This window comes from Lissotriton helveticus, chromosome 2_2 (genome assembly GCF_964261635.1).
Source record: "Lissotriton helveticus chromosome 2_2, aLisHel1.1, whole genome shotgun sequence".
Taxonomy (NCBI): domain Eukaryota; kingdom Metazoa; phylum Chordata; class Amphibia; order Caudata; family Salamandridae; genus Lissotriton; species Lissotriton helveticus.
Genome location: NC_136060.1, coordinates 26,737,433 through 26,762,931, shown reverse-complemented (window position 1 = coordinate 26,762,931; position 25,499 = coordinate 26,737,433). Strand labels below are relative to the sequence as shown.

Here is a 25,499-nt window from a genome sequence, read left to right as displayed (position 1 = left end):
CGCGTTCTTCCACCGCAAGATCGCCGACATCCGCAACAGCTTCGGCGCACCGCCCACGCACCCAACCGTCGAACCAACGCCCCCCACCGCTACCCTTCGCACCTGGACCACGGTGACCACCGAAGACACAGCCCGCACGATGAACACCATCCACTCCGGATCACCGACCGACCCCTGCCCACACCACGTCTTCAACAAGGCCGACTCCACCATCGCACCCCAACTCCGGAACATCATCAACACCTGCTTCAACACCGCCACCTTCCCGGAGAGCTGGAAGCATGCCGAGCTCAGCGCCCTCCTGAAGAAACCCACAGCGGACCCCACCGACCTCAAAAACTTCCGCCCCATCTCGCTCCTCCCTTTTCCTGCCAAGGTCATCGTGAAGATCGTCAACAGACAGCTGACCGCCTTCCTCGAGACGAACGGATCCCTCGACCCCTCGCAGTCCGGCTTCAGAGCCAACCACAGCACCGAGACCGCCCTCATCGCAGCCACCGACGACATCCGGACTCTGCTCGACAAGGGGGAAACAGTGGCCCTCATCCTCCTGGACCTCTCCGCTGCGTTCGACACGGTCTGCCACCGCACCCTAGTCCAGCGCCTCAGCAACATCGGTATCCAAGAGAAGGCACTGGAGTGGATCATCTCGTTCCTCGCCGGAAGAACACAAAGAGTCCGCCTCCCCCCGTTTCGCTCCGAGGCCACCGAAGTCATCTGCGGAGTCCCGCAAGGATCTTCACTCAGCCCCACCCTCTTCAATGTCTACATGAAACCTCTCGCAGCCATCGCACGCCAGCACAACCTCAACATCATCTCTTACGCCGACGACACCCAGCTGATCCTCTCCCTCACCAGAGACCCCGACACCGCCAGAACCTGCCTACACGAAGGGATGAAAGACGTCGCCGAGTGGATGAAGGACAGCCGCCTGAAACTGAACTCGGACAAGACAGAAGTCCTCATCCTGGGATCTTCGCCCTCCGCCTGGGACGACTCCTGGTGGCCCCCAGCCCTGGGCACCGCACCCAAGCCAACCGACCACGCACGCAACCTGGGCTTCATCCTGGACTCCTCCCTCTCGATGACCAGACAAGTCAACGCTGTCTCCTCATCGTGCTTCAACACCCTGCGCATGCTTCGCAAGATGTTCCGCTGGATTCCGACCGAGACCAGGAAGACTGTCACCCAGGCACTCGTCACCAGCCGACTGGACTACGGAAACGCCCTCTACGCCGGAACCACAGCCAAGCTGCAGAAAAGACTCCAGCGCATCCAGAACGCCTCCGCCCGACTCATCCTGGATGTCCCCCGACGCAGCCATATCTCCAGCCACCCGAGGAACCTGCACTAGCTCCCCGTCGACAAAAGGATCACGTTCCGGCTCCTCACCCACGCACACAAGTCTCTCCACGACCTGGGCCCCAAATACCTCAACGACCGCCTGACCTTCTACAGGCCCACCCGCCAGCTACGGTCCGCCAGCCTCGCCCTCGCAGCCGTACCACGCATCCGAATAGCCACCGCCGGAGGAAGATCCTTCTCTTACCTGGCTGCCAAGACTTGGAACTCTCTCCCCATCCACCTTCGGCTGACCCAGGACCATCTCGCCTTCAGGAAACAACTCAAGACCTGGCTGTTCGAGCAGTAGCATACCCCCTCCCCCCAAGCGCCTTGAGACCCTCCCGGGTGAGTAGTGCGCTATACAAATGGCTTGATTGATTGATTGATTAATACTATCTGAGTAGTGATTTATACACATTAGTACCACTTTAACAACCAAATGCAGCAACAAGCAACTGAAAAATTACCAGTTAAACTTTGCAAAGGTCCCTTCACTGCATGCAGAAACATTGCCACATTTGTAATAACTTTTAATCCAATTGACTAGGAACCATTTTTGGGGGGTTCAAATCTGTCCGATTATCCACCAGATGATGGATTATGTGGTGTGGCAAATCCATGATTATGCAAAATAAACAGCGGCGATAGAATTACCTAATTCCAGTGGCTTGATCATTACAAACTACCCACACGTTATGGTGTCCTATAGAACCCAAAAGTCTGAACCTTCCATTTTCAAAAGAATTCACTTTCAAAGAATGCCAAAGAATTATGAGAACTTCACGCACTGTGATACGAAGCGCTTAATATGACGGATGTGAGCATAACATGCATGTGTGCGAGCTGCTCATAAGTGGTTTTAACAGCAACATGTTGGTGTTTTAAAATCTCCACTAAGCAGCACTAAATATGTTGCCTACAGGAATAATGTGCAACATCAAAGCTCCTTCATCAGTTCAATCTAAACAGTATTCACAATCATGTCTATTTTAGCCCTGCTGTGATGAAGAGGCTAATGGATGAGAAAGTAATCACACTTGAACTAGCTGACTAGTAGACATTGAAAGTCATCTGGGGAACAACACACAATGACAGCTAGGCAAATTTTACAGAAATCCGCATCAGTCTTTTAGAAGTTAAACCAACAGCAGTTACTGTCAAAAATTTCTGTGCATCTGAAGGCCATGTTCAATTAAAATACTGTAGGTAGGTATATGGTACTTCATCAACGCAAACCTAGCTGAAAGACAGCAGAGTGCTGTGCATGGTCACAGACCAAGATAAACTCAACAGGTAAGAGGAGAGGTAGCTGGGCAGTCCAGTAGTGGCTGCAACGGGGCAGCAGTGGTGAGGCGGCTAGGTGGTGGGTGGGTTAAAAAAAAGGAAAATAAGGAGGGGGAAAAATTAAACTTACCGGTGGCTGACTCTCCTCCGTTCTTCTTGCCACGATGCAGGAAACAGGATGCACACAGGCTCCCAGACTCCCCTAGCCAATCACGAAGCTGCTGTTAGCAGCGTCATGATTGGTCTGAGCGCTGTGGTTTGGTGCTCAGACATGAACTGGGAGCCTGTGCAGGTTCTCCTCCCAGGCTGTGCATTATAGCCCGGTGGAGAACATGCAAAGTGCGCATAACTGTTTGGACGGCCAAACTGTCATGGGCAATTAGAGAGTGCCTACCACTCCGTCCCCTGCAGTGTGGGCAGCCCCGCCCCTACAATGCCGCAAGGGAAAAATTAAATTATAACAACATAGTGTTATTATATTTTTATTTTTCTTGTGGAGCGACGTCTCTGGGTAGTGCGTTTAAAGAGGTAAGTCTTCAACTCTTTCCTAAATTGGAATGGTGTTGGGTGGTCCCGACGGATACAGGGATGTTGTCAGGGCACAATTCCTAAAAAAAGAAGTGGGGGGACGCTGACGTCACAACAGGAAGTGACGTTATGAAAGGTGGCTTGCACCATCAAACTCATTGCCTCCCCTCGCTCAGCCCTTAGATGCGATTGCATCAGAGAAGCCAGCACATGAGCAGCATTCTGAATGAGCTCCGATCTCGCCTCAGAGAGGCCAACGAATTAATGTGTGGCTCCATTTGCTCCAGTTATCGAGCTCCCGGTAAAATAAGTGGGGGGACGCCGTCCACCCGCGTGGTACCCTGACTTGAGCCCTGGATGTTGTTCTAGTTCTTGGGTGCAAAGATGAAAAAGGTCTACTACCCACTGTCTTGTTTTTTTATCTTTTTATTTAAATGTATAATTCGTTTTTTTACTGAGTTCTACTGATTGTCTACTGATTTTTTTTAACTAGAACAAGCTGTGCTGCACAAGGGTACCCAAAAAAGATGTATTTGGTATTTTGGGATTGTTGAAGATGGGGAGTACAGCTGAGTGTGGCAGGAAGGATGGGGCTCAATAAAGTAAGTTGCAGGAGGATTGTGGGGTGCCTAAGTAAGCTGCATGGCAGTCACATAAGAGGGTGTGTACTGTTTACATCTCAAAGAGTGGGAGAGAAGCTCAGGACATAAGTTGGGTTTCAGCAGTTTCCTGAAAGGAAGTCGGTTGGAGGTAATGCAACATTCTAGCCGCTGCCATAAATCCTGTTGTCACACATGAGATCAGGATTGTAATTTTGCTTTTTAAACTGGATATCATTCATTCTAATGTAATTTAAAGATTATATTTGTTCACATCGAGCTTCCCGACGCAGTGTAACGTGCCAAAGTATACAATATTTGCTTTAAGCTCCTTGGGTAAATAACAATTAAATAGAAAGCTCTGGCCACAGCACGGTTACCCGCCTGCTGCACCATCCGGAGTCCTCGACAGGAAAGTTTTGAAACACCTGGCCTGCTCGGAATGCACGTCTCACCCTAGAGCCCTCGCGCTAACAAGCGCCCGTTGGTTGTTTTGGAATTCATGGACAGGCCTCGGAGAGCCGTTCCCACCCATGTCCGCCTCTCTTGACGTCTGGTAGTGCACAGCCTTCCGATGTTATCTGCAGCGACTTCCCCTGACGTGCGCGCTGAATGGCAGCTATGAAAGGATGACTCGTATCACGTTTCGCATCTGCCTGTGGAGCGTCACCGGCGCGCGGGATGGAATGCCACACGTCAGATGAGGTAACCCGGCGTGCCGACGAGTGCGCTCGCGCTGCTGTCCCACAATTCAATGTTTTGCCAATGGTCAGTCACGGTGTGTGTATTCTGGAAGCAGATGAAAGGTCAATTCAGCAGTGACTGGCACCGTAAAAAGGGCATCGGGTAAGGCCCGTTACTAACAAATCTGGTAAATGTCATAGGGCCTCATCCACAACGTTTTTGCGCTCCTAAATTCCGTTTCAGTTCGTACAAATGACGGCTTTACCTAATTTCAGAGAAAAAAACATGACAGAAAACACCAGCCTGACTGTTCCAGGCTTCTGACTTTCTATTTTGGTTAATTTCCCAAATAAAAAAAACTATTTTACTTGAAAAATGAGATCAAATTGATAAACCTTGTAATTATGTGATTATTCCTTGTTTTTTTTTGTATTCTTACTCAATGTCGTGATTGCTTTTATGTCCTTGCTTCCATCATTTTTGTAAAGCGCTCTGATATCCTTCGGGATCTTGTTCGAGCTATACAAAACTTTATAAATAAATAAATAAAACAGAAAAGGGATATGTGAAAACAGCCCAAGAAAATAAGTAAGGGGAAAAAATGGGACGGAGCATTGAAAAGGGGAGTGGGAAGAGGTGTTAGTACATAGTTTAGCCAGGGTAGAGGTTACGCAGCAGTTGAGGAACTAATGTGCAGTCATGGCGACAGGCACAGAAATATGTATAGGTAGCTGTACTAGGGTACTAGAAGGCTGGGGAAGGGTGGTATGAGAGGCATAGAAGCATGGTGATATAGTCATGGGGCGTAGGGTAGACTAGTACAGGTTAATAAGGAGAGGATAGGTTTATCAGGAGGATCCTAACTAGGAAGCTTGACATAAAAATCTTGGAGCGTGCAAATAGTCTCACTTCCTCTCTCCTTCCTCAGTTAATAGTCCATGATAAAGGTTCATAACTTACCATTGAGGGTTCACGATACTGCAGATGGACCCTGCAGACACATGCAAATCAATCTCCAAGATCTCTGACAAGAAGAAAGCGGACATAGATATGTCTGTCTCAGTGAGGAACAAAATATCAACCAATGTCATCTACACTGTTTCACCTAAAATGCAACAAAAATGTTGGTGTGGTGCCATGTACAACAAATATCAAATGAATTCAAAATTGTGTAAACACCTTTTATTCAATGTAACATGACAAGTGGGGACATAATTAGTAAACAAATGCATTAAATAAGAACAAAAGTAGGCAACAGTGAGCACTGTTGTTTGCCTAAAAGACAGTGCCCCCTGAAATATTCAGTAACCGTGCAACGAGCGATGGTTTTGCATGAAGCTAGTTTGGTGGTTTTGAAGGATGTGCATTACACGGGTAAGGTGGTAAAAACCCCAATGACTCGGCGCTAAGCTGGAGCACAGAAATTGATGTACAAAAAATATTACAGTACTGTGTCGTAAATGTGCCTAAAAATTCACAAGAAGTTGCTTTTGACCCTTGTGTTGGGCCTGTAGAAAAGTTATGTTATGGGGGCTGTCTGCATAATGCAAACTACTACTAATAAGTGGCTTCTTGGCACTATTGCACATTGCTAGTTTTCAGAAGCATGACTACAGTTGCTATTTTTTGACCGGTCGTGTAATATTCTGCTGACAGAGACCTTTACAAGGACACCTTGCATAGTATGTGATGTTAGAACTGTGTTGCAGGCTTACATAGCCCATGGTGAGAAAGCTCCCCAAAGAGTACCCATCCCTCCTGATGTGAAGTTTGGAAGCTCGTCCCATAGCCCTCCTTGGTTGTCCTGTATAAACTTCTTTGAAGAAAAATTCCTGACAGAATCAACGGGCTTTAGTAAGGTCGTTAATCTTAATCTCCATCTCCATAAACCATCCTACTTGTCATTTTCTCAAAGAAGATTATATGTTTTAAGGGACCGCAGTTCCTTAAATTAAATACAATAATTAATAATCACAACGTCAAGTCATGGCTGATGTAATAAATTAAATTTTTTGCTAGTATATTTTGGTATTTGCATGGTAATTTGTCCATTTTTTTCAAATGGCAATGAAGTCACTTTCTTTGAAAAGGAATTTAATGTTAAACGTTCTCCTAATGTTGTAATCGTCTTTCTGCCAGGTGAGACACCAGACTAATAACACAACACGCATAGCTCACCAGGCCATGTGGACAGAAGGGCTTTTATGCTGCAAAGAGGGATATTTTCACCAGGTTATGGATGTGTAGTTACCTCGGTTGCTTTGCTACACAAGATAGTTCCACAGGCGCAGAACCTCTGAAAAGGAGGCCCGGAAGCAGAACCTCTGAAAAGGAGGCCCGGCCTCCGTTTGCCCTAGTTTTGAATCTTTGAACTGAAGAGTCATCAGAAAGGATGACGAGAGCCTGTCAGGTTAAGTAGAAGTTAAGGGTGTAATCTTGCTGAGGAGGAAAGTGATACCTATGTGATGGGATGCTCTAGACGTCATTCTAAGGAGTTGAAAGTCACTCTCTTCAGAACTAGCAGCCAGTGCATGCAAAGCATTGTTCTTTTGGTGTAGTTATTGATTCAGGTATACTGCTTCACTCTGAATCTGTTTAAAATGACACATCAGATATTGTGAATGACCCAGGTACAGGATGCAGCTCCAATCTATCTGTGACACCACTAATGCCTGGACCACCTTTCCTTATGGGCGAAAATTAGAAATGGGAATACACGGCGCACAAGTAAGAACAGTCTTAACCTTTGGGAGGCGGAGAAAATTTAGCATCTTTGGCAATCCAAAATTTCAAACAATGGAACTGGGATATGGACAGGTAGACAGGTGCCAAGAGGTTGCATTAGAGTATTTAGTGGAAAATTCATACATTGAAAAAGTATCCCTGCAGTACACTCCAGCCTCTTCTATTAAACCTAGAGTGGAGGGGGAAGTACACAAATTGGTAATTTCCAGTTCTACCTAAAGAGGTCCTTTCATGGAAGGATGTGTCCTATGCTGAAAACTGATGTAAAGTTTGTTATTGGCCGTGTCAAAGGTCGTCCAGAGATCTAAGAGAATCATGTCCCAAGCACCGCTCAGTCCGCTTCCCACTTCAGACCTCTCAGCTTCATCCATTTTACGAATTTTAAATCCGGCTCCTTCATCTGCTGCCATGCCTACAGATTATTTTGGTGAGCCAGTACCTCATCCGCCTAGCGAAAGCATTTGTCGAAATTAACATATGTGCAATCAGTCTTTCCTATTTCCCAATTATTTTCCCAAAATCTACAATCGCACACCACCAGTTATGCAATTCGAGCTGGTGCTACACAGTTGTATTACAGCTCTAATACCTGATCCAGTACAATAATAAAAAATAAAAAAAACAAGGGCATGCTCTGTATTTTCCCAATGCCTGTAAGGTACTGAAACATCTTGATAACATAGCAATTTTCGTATTCTATTATTTATTTCTACATATATTTGAGACAATCTAGGCATGTAAAAAAAGAATCTTTTTTAGCTGTCTTGCCATCAAAACCCTTAAGGCGGTAACACCTGTGTGCTTCGGGAACACTAGTTTTAAGTCTTTTTCTAGTCCGGTCATGCCCTTAGTTAAAAAACTGTGGTTCAGAAAGCCCAGGGGGTACTGTCCGGCATCTCCTGTAACATCTGTGCAGGGGGCCAGTTCTTATGTTCACTGGTCAAAACACCAGTGTTGCGACTGGAATTTCTTTAGTGGGAAGAACCACTTCCAACTGCAATACCAGTAAAAAGGAAAACGTGCAAAACACTGGAAAAAGTGCAATTCACTGCAAAAAGTTGGATGGCCTGCACATGTTGGAAAGCAGCTTTTATAATGGTTTGCAACTGAGAATTGCAGATTCATTCCCAAACTTCCATTTGTTTTCAAACAATTGTTTGAAGTCCCATAGTTCCTTAGTCCTCCCTTCATATACTGCAGCCTTACAGATTAAGGCGGGAGACAGGGCGCCATACTCATCTTAAGCAGTGAATCCAACTCGAATTGACCTGCCACACTCAGTTCCACCAACCAACAAGGGGTGAGAAGGATAGACTGCCCCGGGCACCACAGCCGGTCACTTTCATGTCACAAAGTAGGAGGACACAGAGTCAAGTCAAGTCAAGTCAAATAACTTTATTCGGTTATTTTTAAAATAACAACCATAAAAGCATTACACACAAAACACATAAAAATACATATTTACATAAAAAAAAAGTTAAAAACGACTTGATTGAATTCATTATATGTGGTTACGAAAAAAGTTACAGGCAGGATATACACTCAGCAGATATATAAAAAAGTTAATATTTTTCCAAAACTATATCAATTACGAGCACAGTTAGCCTTCCATACTTTTCCTAAATTTAAGTGCTAGTTTTAAAAAACTACACACAAATAGAGTACAATCCCAGCCTAACATCTGAAGATAACAAAGTGCTGGTATAAATTGGGAAAAATTCAGTTTTTTAAGACAGGGTTTTAGATATAGCCTCCGTGGTGTAGTATAAAATGGACAAAAGAATAAAAAGTGTGCCAGGTCTTGCGGAGATTTATCGTCGCAGCCGCAAGCCGGCAACACTTGTCCACGGTAGGCTCCCTTTGGCACGGCCAGCAATAAATGAAATAAGTCCAACCTAAATCCTGTCAACAGGAAGCGGTCGTAACTTGTCATTGGCCATGACAAGTACGGTTCCATGAGCAAGGTTGTTCTTAATAGCACATGTTTACGTACGCTCCCTTTCATTATTTCGCCGGCCTCCCTGTCTAAGTACCTGCAGGAAATAAAGGCTTTCTTCACAAAAATAACATCCAGTTTCGTAATGGAGTTCGGGTTTAAGAAGAGATCGGGGCGCCCAATTTCCCTAAAGCAGTTACTTAGGTATCTTATCCAAGGAACCTTGAGCCTGTTTTCCCATGTTAGTGCTTCCCTCAATATTAGCTGAGTAAGAGGGATATCGTTATTTAACCAACAGTTTAGCCAGCATACTAAGGGTTTTACTGCTATTTTATCACATAGGAATGGGACACCTAACTCTTCATGTACGGAGAAGTTTGCTGTTCCGCCAGGGACCCTTAGTATCTTTTTGAGAAAGTTATTTTCTGCTATCTCCAGGGCTCCTAGTGGAACATATCCCCATATCTCGCTGCCATAGCTTGCTATAGCAACACTCTTGGCCTGGTAAAGATGGAGTAATGCTGCCACTGGCCTATTGCCCATTTTTCTTGCAAAGTTAAGTATTGCAGCATTTGCCCTAATTACCTCTCCCTTTTTTTTCTGGACTACGTGTCCCCAGTTCAGTTGGTGGTCGAACAGGACTCCTAGATAGGAAAATGTTTTTGTTGTAGGGATTATAACCCCATTGACATTTAAGCGAATTAATTTTATGTTACCTTGGCCGACCTTCATTACGAAGGATTTAGAGTTGTTTATACTCAAGTCTCGAGATTTCATGAAAGTAAAAAATGAGTTTAATAATGTTTGAAGGCCATTAGCAGTTCTGGACAAAAGGACTGCATCGTCCGCATAAAGCAGAACTGGCAGTCCTTTACGTCCAATGTAAGGGTAATCAGCTCCTGTGCTTAAAAGATGCTCTTCCAGATCGTTTATGTATAAGTTAAAAAGGAACGGGGCTAAAATGCACCCTTGTCGAACGCCCCGGCGCACACCGAAATCTTTTGTCACATTTAGATCCTGTGTGTACCGGACGTTTGCCCTTGTGTCAGAGTGCATATCTACTAGAAAATTAATAAAATTCTGCTCTACACCCATTTTCATCATGGCGGTCCAGAGCTCTCTGCGGCTCACACAGTCGAAAGCCGACGATAGATCCATGAACGCCATGTGAATTGTACCTTGTCGGGCCTTGGTGTACTTCCCTATAATTAGGTACAGGTTCAAACACTGGGTAATTGTAGAGTGACCGGGCCTGAATCCATATTGGATTGGGGATATTATTTTATTTTCATCTGCCCATGCGACCAGTCTATTTAAAATTACACACCCCACTACTTTGACAATGGAGTTGATTAAAGATAGGGGGCTATTACGGTCTCCTTTCTTGAACACGGGTACGATGGTGGATATCCCCCAAGACTTTGGGCAACCAGAGACCACAGCCGCATTAAGTACTGCGGTGAGGACTGGTGCCCATAGCGACCTGCAGGATTTAAAGAGGTCCGGTGGAAGATTGTCCGGTCCTGGGGCCTTATTACTAGTAAGCCCTTCAATTCCCCTTTCGACCTCATTCATTGTGAAAAGCAATGATTTCTCCTTGGGTACAACCTGGATACATTCTGCCTGTAACTCATTACTTTTAAAAATAGAGCTAAAATGGTTAACCCACTCTTCCTCTGGGATATTTGTGCCCATAGTGGAATTATTTGAGTGATCAAATAGGGGTTTGTTTATAATGTCCCAGAACTTGGCACTGTTTCTCAGTATTTCAGGATCTAAAAGAGACTCCCATACATTTTTCTTTACTTCTTTTTTGCGATTGGTAAGAGACATTTTATACCTGGCACGCGTAGCTTTAATATGCACCGGATCTCTAGGTTTGGTTTTCAATGCCAACTTAAGCTCACGACTGGCCTTAGAGCAGGCATTATCAAACCATTTTGGGTTACTGCTTACGTTCCCTATGGTTTTCACCGTTAACATCGATCCTACTATTTGGGCGACACCCTCAAAGGATGCCAAGATTTGTTGCGATGTTGATTCGGGAGATGTACATAGCAAGAGTTCAGCACTACAAAGATTATTAAAGGAGTTATACAAATTTTCATGGTTCACCAATGACCATTTTAAGCGACGCTTCCCATTTATACATTTTGTGGACCCACGATCCACTCGTGGCTTTCGCTGTTCAAAAATTCCCCCACCCATTTTGATACATATAGGATTATGATCGCTATAGATACTCATTAGGATGTGGAAGTCCAGAACAGTATTGGCAAGGTCGGCAGACAATAAAATATGGTCTATGTATGATCCAGTAATGTGGCCTTTGAACGTGGGGATGGAAAAAAGAGTTTGGTCCGCCACTGTAGACATTGCTGCAATTAAGTTGTTTTCATTCATTAATGAATTTAAATCTGTTCCACGCCGAGAGTGATCAAAATGGAAACCTTCCAGGCTGTTACATCCTAGTTGGTTAATGGCGGTCACTCCGGGGTTTCCACATGGGTGTGTATTAAAATCACCAACGAGCAGCAATTGACGAGATATTCTCTCATCATTTTCTCTCAAAAAGTCACATAAAGGCTGTATATTACAGTCACCTGTCTGCTTAATTGCATTGTAAAAGTTAATGAGGGTATAGATAGTTGTGCCCCTCTTTAGCTCCAAAACCTGAATGTTTCGATTACCGGAATGGTACTCGGCTTTAGAGCATGTAAGAGCCAGGTTAACATAGATTGCTAGGCCCCCCTTTGCTCTACCACTAGGTGAGGGTTCTGCTGGGATGAAAAAACTCCGGTAACCCTCAATATGTACATTTTTCCCCACCAGCCATGTTTCCTGTAGACATATTACCGCATGTTGTTTAACTAGAGACAGCCAACCACTGTCATTAGATTTATCACAGAGCCCTGCTATATTCCATGATATCAGACTTGCATTGCAGGGTAGTGGTAAGCACAAGATTTTGGTGTCTGTGTCTGAGTCGGCCTTTTCAGCTAAAATAACATGCGTTTGGCTTATTTGTCTGTCTGCCTGTTCTGCCATAGGGTTATATATTGTGTCTACATATATGATATTATGCATATCTGATGGATTGGTAGAATGACTTATCTGTACTGGGAAAGCAGTCATCTCGGGAGTAGGTCCAGGCGTCACAATTAGATAATCCTCGTACTCTAATTCTACACCTTGTTGTCTGCAGTTACTATGAACGGGGGAAAGGAGTGTGTCAGTTAGTCATTCAACCCCTTCCATTCCACCCTGTCCATAAAGGGCTTGAACCTGTTGGAAATAGGAATGTTATACTAATTGTTAAAGTAGGTAGGGTATTGATGTTCGTGTTGGTATATCTGTTGAGGCCCTTCCCACCTATCTAAACTGCGCCCCCAGTTATTATCAAGAGCACCTATGCCCCATCCATTTGATGTACCATTCCAGGCTAACCTTGAAAAGGTATGGTTCATCTTAGGGTAAGTCATGCTGCGTTGTTTTTTGCCAAAAAATTCTAAAGTGAGTGGGACGATAGTGCCTCTCCTACGTTGAGGGGGAAGTATGTTTAATAGAATGTTAGGTAATGTTGCTGAGTTCGTAAAGTTTAGGACTACGCAGTCGCCAGTAAACTTTTTTGGATTTTGTCCTATCCAATGTACCCTTCTGACTGACCTAACTTCTCCTGCCAGCTGGTGTTTCCCTTGAGGGGCCATCTGCATATTGCCAGACAGCCAATGAAGGGCCTTACTTGTCAATGATGTAGGAGATTCTGTTTGGCCAGTAACCAAAGGTGGAACATTTGCAAGTACCAAGACTAGGGGTGAGGCATCTTCTATGAAATTTAATGGATCGTTTTCTGAGTTTGTTGGGATCAAATCAGATGGTTTTGGAGGTGGGTCTTCTCTTGACAGTAAGAGATTATTATGTGTTACTGATGTATGTCCAGGTGAATTAGGCTGTACTACATTTACACCTCCCTCTATCCCGTTCGTGTTAGACTCTTTGGTTGTATTAGCTAAGTTGGTGACTATAGTTGATAAGTTTGTCATCTCGTCCATTATCATTTTCAGTGCCGTACCTAGTTTCTTCACTTCAGCATAAAGCTTATCAAGTTTAGCCACCACCGATTTGATAAAAGCCTTTAGCTTACTATCAAACATATCCGCTATCCTGCTTAGTAATTCATCATCCACAATTTGTTTATCGCTATCGGCCCTTTTCCCCTTACTCTTGTCCCTAGTTTTTGGTGGTGTTGCAACCCTTTTTCTCCCTCCACGATTTGTCTGTGCCTTCCTACAATTTCTAATCGCCCGTGTAGCGGGCACAAGAACTGGAGGATCTTCGACTACATTATCCGCCTGTGTGTCCACGTGTATGGAAGAATCCTGTACGGTGTCATCAGGCTGGGACTCAATATCAGTAACATGATCAGGATCTTGATCAAGCTCTAGGAGTACACTATGATTATAGGTCTCGCTATCAGGTATCTCAGTGTCTGGGATTTTGTTTCCTACATCCTGGGATGAAATATCTACCCACGGGGAATTTGGTGGTGGGCTCATAGGATGAAGAATGGGAGATTGACTTAATCCCAACGACTGTCTTCTTTCACTATTGATCTTAGATACTACATGTACCATGTAATTGTCCATAGTGTTAGCCACGACAGCAGTAATCTTTTTGGGCATCCTAGATAGAAATGTTTGAAACACAGGTTTTTGAGTCGTACAGTTACAAGTGGGTTGAGCACTGGGAGAGGATGGGAACAATAGTAGAATACAATGTAATTATAACTGGGTGCAGGTAATCTTACTTTAGTCAGATGTCTTATTGCCAGTACGGGCGGTATGGCGTGCCCAGCCCAGTCTCTGCCTGTCTCGGACTGTCTAAGACTGTCCACCCTTAGTCCGGGCTTTGTCCGGCGCGTCCCACGTGCGTCCTCGCGGGACGAGGGACCTGGCGTTGCTTTATGCGCCTCCTGGCGCGCTGGTTGGCGGCGTCGTCACTTCCCTCCGTGGGATCCTGGGGAATGTAGTTGGACCGGCGGAGCCAAGCCCGGCCGGTCGATGCAGGCAAAGAGGTATGGCGGAGCCAAGCCCGGCCGCTGGTCAGAGGGGTAAGGCAGCGCTAGCAGCAAGGGAGATTGAAAAACTGGAACACGGGGAACTCGGCCCCTGGCGTTTCTTTATGCGCCTCCTGGCGCGCTGGTTGGCGGCGTCGTCACTTCCCCCCGTGGGATCCTGGGGAATGTAGTTGGACCGGCGGAGCCAAGCCCGGCCGGTCGATGCAGGCAAAGAGGTATGGCGGAGCCAAGCCCGGCCGCTGGTCAGAGGGGTAAGGCAGCGCTAGCAGCAAGGGAGATTGAGAAACTGGAACACGGGGAACTCGGCCCCTGGCGTTGCTTTATGCACCTCCTGGCGCGCTGGATGGCGGCGTCGTCACTTCCCCCCGTGGGATCCTGGGGAATGTAGTTGGACCGGCGGAGCCAAGCCCGGCTGGTCGATGCAGGCAAAGAGGTATGGCGGAGCCAAGCCCGGCCGCTGGTCAGAGGGGTAAGGCAGCGCTAGCAGCAAGGGAGATTGAGAAACTGGAACACGGGGAACACGGCCCCTGGCGTTGCTTTATGCGCCTCCTGGCGCGCTGGTTGGCGGCGTCGTCACTTCCCCCCGTGGGATCCTGGGGAATGTAGTTGGACCGGCGGAGCCAAGCCCGGCCGGTCGATGCAGGCAAAGAGGTATGGCGGAGCCAAGCCCGGCCGCTGGTCAGAGGGGTAAGGCAGCGCTAGCAGCAAGGGAGATTGAGAAACTGGAACACCGAGGGCCAGAGGAGAAATAAGGCTGGGCTGGTTAGTAAGACTGGGAGATATTTTTGAAATGTTGACGAAACTTCATAACATTTCTGAGATTTCGTGTCACACCTCCAAAATTCCCGAAATGACATCATTAGTCAAAGTTAAGTAATTAAAGAATATTCAGGTACACATCCTATCCCGGAGCATGGGAATAATGCAGAGGGCCAGAGTGTGAGCAGCTGCTGTTCAGGGCAGTTGTGTTTTTTGCATTTTGTTTATCCCAAAATGTGTCTTCATATCCGAAATGGATGCAAGGACGCATTGAGCACTAAAATATAATATGCCAGATTTCCATTTTGGGTAACTTTGTGAAAAATGTGCATTAATGTGCAAAAGGATATTATGTAAATGACACACATCCCTACAGGTGAGGAGTAGTGGGTGGGTCTTGGAGGGTAAGATCATTGAGGGAGGGGCAGATGGCAGGAAAGGAAGAGAAGGGAGTTTGAAAGGGAGGGAAAGGAAAGGAAAAGGCTAGGAGAGAAAGAAAACGCATAATCGAGAGCAGCATTTTTTTTATTATTCCAGGTAGGGCTGCAAGCATTCCGTAGCCTCGTGCTGCTGGGGCCTTTCTGTGATGCCGAAAGCATTGCACTCAATATGTTGTAGAATGGCCTGCAGTAAACATTTCTCATGCAGCATACCCCTCTAGCTAGGGTGACCAGGGGTCTCGGATTTACCGGGACAGTCCCGCCCCCACCCCCCGAGGACTGGTCAGACATCCTGACACATTTCAATACATTTGAAACATGTCCTGGTTTTAACAGAGAGCGGGGTGCTTTAATCCTCTTAAATACCGCTGTCTGCATCTGAGGCAACTCCGTGCATCGGAAGGGTTTAACCGCGGACTGCTGTGATGCAGCAAGAGATGGCCTGGTCGGTGAAAATGTGAGAGTGCATCATATTTTAACTTATGCGCATGCTCGCGTGACCCCATCTTGCACAATCACACCGGAGACATAAGTTAACTCGACGGATGCAACAAAACAGTATTTAGGAGGAGTGAAAGAGTGTATGTAGCTGGACTCTGGGTCAAAACAAAGGCTCAGGGGCCTTTCTCTGTGCTTCATCACAGCATGGGCGAGAGGGAAGCGAGGGGGAAAGGCAGGGCTCGAGTCGGGGCACCACGCGGGTGGACGGCGTCCCCCCACTTATTTTACCGGGTGGACGCCGTCCCCCCTGCCAAACAGCTGGACTTCACTCTTTGGCCTCTCTGGGACGAAATCGGATCTCGTCCCAGACAGGCCAAGCGCTTTAAAAGTGATTTCAGAGTAAGCTAATGCAACAGAGAACAGGCAGTGGAATCTGACCCTGTGACCCTGGGGCTGAGAGGCAGCATGAGCCACTTCTTTTTTTTAGGACTTGTGCCCTGGGGAAAGGTGTTTAGCTTAATAGTCTTACACGTGCTTTGCGCAATCCGAATACCTATACCGATACTGAAAAGGGTTCTGAAGGTCTTTGGTTTTGTTATATACCTAGGAAATGAAAATAATTCCCATTTCAGATTTATGTGAATCACAACCCCGCTGACGCCCCACAGCAACTCATATGTTGGATTATCCAGCCTGGCTTTTGTAATTTTCTTTGTAGCATCTGTAGCTTTGTTTTTAATAAATAAAAAGGAAAGACTGCAAGTTCCACGATTCAACACAAACCAGACAATGCTCTATCTCCTGTGGCTAGAACAACTTGAAATATCCTTTATTCCTTCCAAGAGCTGGAGAAAACTTTGTGATTTCGAAGAAAGCCCACAGCCTCGGACGATTGTCCTCCTCCTCATGGCCCGTGCAGTCCTGTGCGAGTGGAAGATGTCATTAAAGTCCCTCTGTGTCCACGAGTATCCGCTTCTAGTCCTACTTCTATGTCTGGGCCCGGTCCCGGTGTTTGGCTTTGAAAATAGAGCCACCTGTCTCTAGCTGTGCTGGTAGTGGTAGGCATTCGTTTTGAAACACAAGGGAACCCAACAGGGGCCTTCGGACCATGGGTTAGTTTCCTTATTATAGACAACAGGGGTCCTAAGGATTTTCAATATGACAAAAGAATTATAATATAGACCACGATCAGTACTATATTTTTTCTCAACGCCCAGCCGGGCGTGAATTTATTAAGGAATAATATATAATAACAATTGTCTAAGGAAGACAAAAATGAGCAACAGAATAGGGTACAGTCCTGTACCTATCCCAGAGAAGTTGAAAGGCCAATAGAACCAAGAGAGATAGGAAAAGGAAAGAAGTTTTTTCAGGCAAGAGACAAATTTATAGAGCCAGAGGGTGGCTTGCGATCTCAATAAATAGTTTCAAACAGTACACCCCACAGTGTAAACATTCAAATATACATGTTTCAACATGTTACAACTTCGCCAACCTCGGTCTCAAGCAGCTGGTGACCACTCCCACCCACTACGCCGGACACACACTCGACCCCGTCTTCTCATCCAGCAAGGATATCGCCTTCAGCCACGCCACCGCACACCACTATACGGACCACAGCTGCGTCTACTTCAGCTTCAGAAGGACCATGATCCACCACCACCAGCTACAGGTTGCACGCAGAAGCTGGAACAAGATCACAGCCGACCAGCTCGCGACTTCCCTGAGCATGCACCCGCCCACCAGCGCAATGAACCCAAGCCAGGCGGCCACCAACCTCGCGAAGTGGATCAGCAACTGCGCAGACGACCTCGCCCCTCTGAAGACCCCGCCTAGCAGACCTGGTAGCAAGAAAGCCCTTGGTTCACCGACGAACTCAAGAGCTCCAAGAAGAACTGCCGAGCCTTCGAGAAAGCCTGGCGCAGAGACCCAACGCCGGACAACATGACTGCCCTCAAGCTCGCTACCCGAAAACACCACCAACTGATCCACGCCACCAAGAAAACTGCATTCAAGGAACGACTGGACAACAACGCCCACAACAGCAAGGAACTCTTCAACATCGTCAAAGAGCTCTCCAACCCCAACGCCGGAAACAACGACATCACCCCTTCGCAAGACCTCTGCAACTCCCTCGCCTCCTACTTCCACAACAAGATCACGGACATACACAACAGCTTCAGCTCCCAACCGACGCACGCCACGACCGAACCACCGCCACCCACCACCACAGTCCGCCCCCGGACCCCGATCAGCACCGAAGACACCATCCGCACGATGAACTCCATCCACTCCGGATCTCCGACCGACCCCTGCCCTCACCACGTCTTCAACAAGGCCGACGCCGTCATCGCACCCCACCTGCGGGACATCATCAACACCTCCTTCGACACCGCTACCTTCCCGGAGAGCTGGAAGCATACCGAACTCAGCGCTCTACTCAAGAAGCCATCAGCCGACCCCTCCGACCTCAAGAACTACCGCCCCATTTCGCTGCTCCCGTTTCCTGCAAAAGTCATCGAGAAGACCGTCAACAAGCAGCTGGCCGCCTTCCTCGAGACGAACGGATCCCTCGACATCTCGCAGTCTGGCTTCCGGGCCAACCACAGGACCGAGACCGCCCTGATCGCAGCTACCGATGACATCCGAGCCCTGCTCGACAACGGAGAAACAGCGGCCCTCATCCTCCTAGACCTCTCCGCGGCCTTAGACACTGTCTGCCACCGTACCCTAGCGCAGCGCCTCAGCAACGTCGGAATCCAGGAGAAGGCACTGGAATGGATCATCTCGTTCCTCGCCGGAAGGACACAGAGAGTCCGCCTCCCCCCGTTCACATCAGAAGCCACCGAAGTCATCTGCAGAGTTCCTCAAGGCTCCTCGCTCAGCCCAACCCTCTTCAACGTCTACATGAGCCCCCTCGCAGCCATCGCACGCCAACACAACCTCAACATCATCTCCTACGCCGACGACACCCAGCTGATCCTCTCCCTCACCAACGACCCCGCCACCGCCAGAGCCAACCTACACGAAGGGATGAAAGACGTAGCCGAGTAGATGATGACCAGCCGCCTGAAACTGAACTCAGACAAGACGGAAGTTCTCATCCTGGGATCCTCACCCTCCGCCTGGGACGACTCCTGGTGGCCCCCCGCCCTAGGCAGCGCACCCAAACCAACAGACCACGCATGCAACCTGGGCTTCATCCTGGACTCCTCCCTCTCCATGACCAGACAAGTCAACGCCGTCTCCTCGTCATGCTTCAACATCCTGCGCATGCTACGTAAGATCTTCCGATAGATCCCCACCGAGACCAGGAAGACGGTCACCCAGGCCCACGTCACCAGCCGCCTGTACTACGGCAACTCCCTCTACGCCGGAACCACCGCCAAACTCCAGAAGAGACTCCAGCGGATCCAGAAAGCCTCAGCACGACTCATCCTGGACATCCCCCGTCGCAGTCACATCTCCGGACACCTGAAAGATCTGCACTGGCTACCGATCAACAAGAGAATCACCTTCCGTCTCCTCACCCACGCACACAAGGCCCTATACAACCAAGGCCCAGGATACCTCAACAGCCGCCTCAACTTCTACGCTCCCACACGCCAACTTCGCTCGACCGGCCACGCCCTCGCCGCCGTCCCCCGCATCCGAAGAGCCACCACAGGAGGAAGGTCCTTCTCCTACCTGGCCGCCAAGACCTGGAACTCCCTCCCGAACCACCTCCGACTGACCCAGGACCACCTCGCCTTCAGGAAACAGCTCAAGACCTGGCTGTTCGAACAGTAGCGGACCTCCCCTCCCCCAGCGCCTTGAGACCCACCGGGTGAGTAGTGCACTTTATAAATGCTGTGATTGATTGATTGATTGACCTGCTTCTGATAGCCCAGCTAGAATAACACTGACCCGTGAGCATACGGTGGCTGCAAGCTTGAGGGCAATCTTTTCAACCTAGGGTACCACAGGACTGGCGGCTGGTCCCACCAGGCCAAACTTAGAGGCTACAAAACACCTGGAGCACCCTTCAAACAGATGAGGCTTTGTGCAGTCCCACCCCCACCAACGAAGAGTGGTGGGCACTACCTAGATTCTCCCAATTACATATGGGACACAGCAGCACAGTGAAGCTCCCTCTTCCAGTGAAGAGGGTACCCCAAACCTGCGACACACTACAGACAGCTGTGTAGTTGCTGATGTGTTCGTTGTGGCCCCGCCTGCCATCCCATACTCAGGATACCCCAGGGCACACAGTGCGCACCTTTCTTGATTCAGTGCTAGGAAAGCTTCCTGGACTGGATGTAAACTATGCTGATCTGCAGATGCGTTTCCTGTAATTAACCACCCAGACTGCTGGCAGCGAGGGGCAGTACAATTACCAAGAGGCTGTAATGCTCACCACGTGATTGCCGCCCCTCCCTAAACCACAGCACCCCAATAGACTAGAACACGTTATTGTGGGCACAAACAGGGGGCCAGTCCCATCCACTAGCCGGGAATCTCCATTGAACAGCAATTACTACCTGCAATCGGCACTGCAATGGGTGCAGTTCTGGCAGCTGGTATATACCACATACATGGTGCACAAGTGAGATGTACATCTGCCTGTACCCTATACCCTCCTGCCCCTCATGCCCCCTCCCCCTAATTCATACTACGGCTAAGACTGGGCAAGCTTTCTTTAACCAGTTGGTCACCCTAACTGACACAATGGTCGCCAGAACTATGGGAGCCCCCCACAAACCTCAGAATCAGGGCCTCGGAATTGCCAGGGCCATCAATATGTGAAAGAGAACCAACTCCATGCGCCCTACCCACTTGAGTGACTCGTTAGAATTTAGGGGACCGAGTGCCTGCCCCCAAAGTAGAGTCTGTCCTTCCATATGTGGTGCTTGCTGTTGTTTTGGGAAGGAGTGCGATTTCCTCGAGGTACCTCGTTTAACACCACGTGGCTTAATGTGAGTCAAACCACGTGACCATGACATCTCTGTGTTAGACTAAGTCCTTCCCTTTGCCACTGAGATCATTATCCTGTTCATATTTGAAATATATGTGGGCAGTGAAGGACATATTGGGGCAGTTTGGAAGAGAAGGGCGTACCCCTGACAGTCTGAGGGGCATTCTAGCACAGCGTCAGCTTTCTTTTAATTCGAGGATGCCCAGATCAAGGCATTCCCACCAAATGAGGGCATTCCTACTAGATTAAGATATCTGCATATCATCGGGACTTTTTCATTCAGACCCTGCATTTGTTGCAAGTCAAAGAACCCAAGATCAGAGAGAACATTGCCCACTCGAAAACTAGCATCAGATTGGGATGTTCCCTTCCTGTATAGGAGGAAAGATTGTCTGGTTACACGCTCGCTATACCGGGCTTCCACAACACTCTGGTTCATTCTAAGTGCACCTCTTGGATAAGCACGTCTGGAAAAAAATCTCTCTAAATCCAGAAGTGGAACAAAGGTGTCCTTCCAAGAAATGTTTTGCGCTGAGAGTGGCCTCAGCAGAGGAGGTGGAGTGCCTGCCCCTCTGGGAAACTGGCGTCTGATTACTAACACATACAGCAGGACTCCGCGTCAAACCCAGGGGGCTCAACCCCCACGTCTGAGGGAGGCTTCAAGTCAGCGGGGAGGCCACAAGTGCGAGTGTGGACAATATACAGGAAGAGAAGACCCGGTGAATGCTGGGAGGTGGCAGAGCAGCTCAGCAGGAGACTTCAGATTACAGAAGAGACTGATTGCTGGGGCTGGCAGAGGGGTTAATCGGGTGTGCGGGATGTCTCAGCGATGGACGACAGAAAGAAAATCTAATCATTTCTTATTGCGATATGAATGGAGAGATCAGGAGTCACAAAGGGCCATGTTTGTAGCAGAACCAAGGTGTCTCGATTACATCAACGAACATCAACGTTTTTTATAGCCTCCAAACTGTTAACGAACATCAACGTTTTTTTTAGCCTCCAAACTGTTAACCGATGAATAGAGTCCCGAATATGGTTACTAATACCGGCCCTGTCAATATGTTTAGCTACGGCTCATATGAAGCCCACACTGACGGGGACAGAGTTTTAGTTCTCATGGTGATTGGTAAATTATAATATGTGGGGAAGGGGGGGGGGGGAGGAGTCTGATTTCCACTCTCATCCTTTGGAATGCGATTGGTTCAGGAACCTGCAAGCTTTGTTTGGTGTTATGATAGCATTAGAAAATGCCACTGATGCTGCAAACTAGATGAAAGGGGACCTCCATGCCAACTGTGTAACTATGAATTATACCATTTCCTAGTGTATGTGGGGGTGGGGGGGTAAGCAGGTTTACTGGGCATAAATCATAAATTGAACAGCAAGCGTGCAAGGGCAACAGGTCCGCCGGCTGAAATAACTTCGGAGACAGGAAGGAGGGTCAGGAGCGGCTTTGGCCCGTACACATTTAATGTACAGTGCGTCTCTACCCGCTTTGATCCTGTATCTCCGGGGCCCCTCTCACAGGCAGTTTTGCCCCCATACACAGCAGCAGGAGCAGTAAAAAACATCTGCTGCCCGCACACCGGTGTGCCGCGATTACATTGCCACAAGTAATAATTAACAAAGAGTTCTCCAAAGAACAATTACCATGCTTTAAGCGTAACAAGACTGTAGTTAGGTGGTGCTGCTTCCGGAATAAACGGAAGTTAGCATCGGATCAACAGCCAATGAAAAGGCAGCTAAGAAGAGCAATGCCACAGTGAAACTAATGGCAAACGGCAAGACAATTTTCCCTGCAATGGATGGAGTTTCACCCAACATACAGATTACTTGATGTCTCGGAGAGACAGCGCATATGCGCTGCCTAGGCGAGACCTAAAAAAGAAAGAAGAGAAGGGTTACCCACATATTCCATACTTGGGTACATTTTACGGGTTCCAGGACGTAAGTGCTTTCCACTGCTGCAACACTGGCGATAAGAACTTCAAAAGAAATATGGGTTTCAGAGAACTGGAACAAAAAGGCTCACACTTCAAGAGTCGTCAAACATTCAGCTCCTCTGGTGTAGGTCTTTCCCCACTCTCTCCTTACATATGCCCATCCTTTGATTCATTGCATACTTAGATCCTCAGGTGTAGGTCTTTGCCCACCATCTCTGTGCAAAGGCCCATACTTTGAGTCGTTGCACATTTAGATCCTCGGGTGAAGGTCTTCACCCACTCTCTCCTTGCGAAGCCCCCACTTAAAGAGTCATTCCATACTTAGATCTTCAGGTGTAGGTTTTCGCCCACCATCTCCTTGCAAAGGCCCACACTTCGAGTCATTGCACATTTACATTCTTAGGTGAAGGTCTTGGCCCACCCTTTCCACGTGCATCTTGCTCCCCCTTCCACATTACGTGCATGAGGGACCCTCACCTCATTTTCAGGTCCTTTACCCATGAGGATACACATAAGTCATGAGGATACCCATAAGTCCAGGAGCCAGTGAATTGTTCATGTTCAAGTTCAGCTCATGCAGAGGATTACATACCATTATGGACTAAATCACTTTATTTCTTTTTGCCCATGATATCGACCTACACTCTCAAAAGAATCCCCAGCTGGCCACAATAGAGAGGAGGATAAAGGAAAACAAAACGACACACTTTTCACCTCTTGGTGCTTGTACACAGGTGCCCATGGCTCCCATAGCTTGAGACATCCAAACTCTGAATTCTATCAGAGTTTGGGGAATTTGGATGAAGTCTTTTCAAAGAACTGTTGGCTCAAATCGACTGTTGCTGGTTCCCTGCTTTTACCTGGACTCTGCTCTCTGTTCTGTTTCGCAACCAATTTGCGTTCTTAGCCTCACTCAAAAATACCCTGAACAAGAGTTCTTTTAATTGATGCAGCAAACTTTCTAGTGGCACGAAAAAGATGTTTGAAGCGTCTAACCAAGCAGCTGCAGAAGTTTCCTAACTTTATAACATCTGTTGCTAATGGTATACTTGAAACAATGTGTTCCCTAGGAGCAACATCAAAAAAGGTAACAAAATCGTAAAATGTCGGAACACACTGCTCCATTTTAAGTCTTTCTTCTAAAGTGGACCTGAGGTGAAGGGAGCGACCGCCGAGCCTGTAACCAGGCGAGGTCGCCCCCCCTCACCACTGCTTTGACTCGTTCTGCTGCCTGCATTGTGCTCTGACCTTCGTGAATTTTTGCTTTTGCCCCCGTATTTCCCGTTTTTGCCTGCCTGCATTCTGTGTTGCCCTCTTGTTTATTTTCTCTTTGCCTCTGTTCTGCCGTTTTTTCTTGCCTGCATTGTGCCTTGCCCTCAGTTGTTTATTCCTTTTTCCTCCGTTTTTTTTGTAGCCCCCGGACGACCCAGCCGCCGCTGAGCCGCCCTCTGTCCTCCTTTTCCCGCCGCTGACTCCCTGCGGCCCCGCCCCCCTCCTGCCCATTCGCCGCCCCGCTCCCACCACCCAGCTGCTCCTCCCTCCCGGCTCCTCTCTTATGATGCCCACGCGTACGCGCAGCGTTCACGCGCAGCGGGCGCGCCGATTGTGCGCCGAAGGCGCGCCAAAGGCAAGCCCGTCTGCGCCCGTCCGCGCCTGGACCGTGCCCAGTGCCAGGACCCCTGGCCCCCGACGTTGCCAGCCCACACGACGGACCTACGACGCCGCCACCCTCATCGCACTCAAACCCGACCGAAACCGAGCCTGCTACCGAGCCACCCCGAGACGCACCCACGGACCCTTCACCTGCCAAGCCTGCAAGTTCACCTGCCTCCGGACCTGCACCGCACCCGCCAAGCCGAGCACCAGCAACAATCACCTCAACTGCATCCTGCTCAACACCCGCTCCGTACACAGACACGCCGTGGAACTCTGGAACCTCCTCGACACCACCTCTCCAGACGTCGCCTTCCTGACAGAAACCTGGATGCACGCCTCCTCAGCGCCCGACATCGCCATCGCCATTCCGGACGGATACAAGATCACCCGGAAGGACCGCGTCAACCAGACTGGAGGAGGCATCGCCATCGTCCACAAGAACACCATCCGCATCACGACCAACTCCGACGACACCCTCTCGCCGGCCGAACACCTTCACTTCCAGATCCACACCGACCCCAAAACCACCCTCAGAGGCACCCTCATCTACAGACCCCCAGGACCCCGCACACAATTCAGCGAAGACATCGCCGACTTCATCAGCCCGCACGCCCTGCCCTCCGCCGACTACATCCTCCTCGGGGACCTCAACTTCCACCTGGAGAACAACAACGACCGCAACACCACCACCCTGCTGGACAACCTCGCCAACCTCGGACTCAAGCAACTGGTCAACACCCCCACCCACTACGCCGGCCACACGCTTGATCCAGTCTTCTCATCCAGCAAGCACATCACCTTCAGCCACTCCACAGGACTTCACTGGACCGACCACAGCTGCGTCCACTTCAGCTTCAGAAGACCCACGACCCACCACCACCCGCAACAGATTCCCCACAGGAACTGGAGCAAGATCACCACCGAACAGCTCACCACCTCCCTCAGTCAGAACCCACCCACCAGCACAACGGACCCCACCGAAGCAGCACGCAACCTCACGAAGTGGCTGTCCGACTGTGCTGACGACCTCGCGTCATTTAAGAACCCTACCAGCAGACCCAGAAGCAAGAAAGCCTCCTGGTTCACCGACAAACTCAAAGACTCCA

At 48.5% G+C, this 25,499-nt stretch overlaps 1 protein-coding gene and 1 long non-coding RNA gene across 3 annotated transcripts in view; one reads left to right on the top strand and one right to left on the bottom strand.

Annotated features, from left to right (window-relative positions):
• The window catches only part of STOX2 (storkhead box 2), a 599,364-nt gene that overhangs the window by 438,259 nt on the left and 135,606 nt on the right, over positions 1-25,499 (bottom strand). The window lies entirely within an intron of this gene.
• Positions 1-25,499, top strand: part of LOC144821718 (uncharacterized) — a 74,243-nt gene that overhangs the window by 40,597 nt on the left and 8,147 nt on the right. The window lies entirely within an intron of this gene.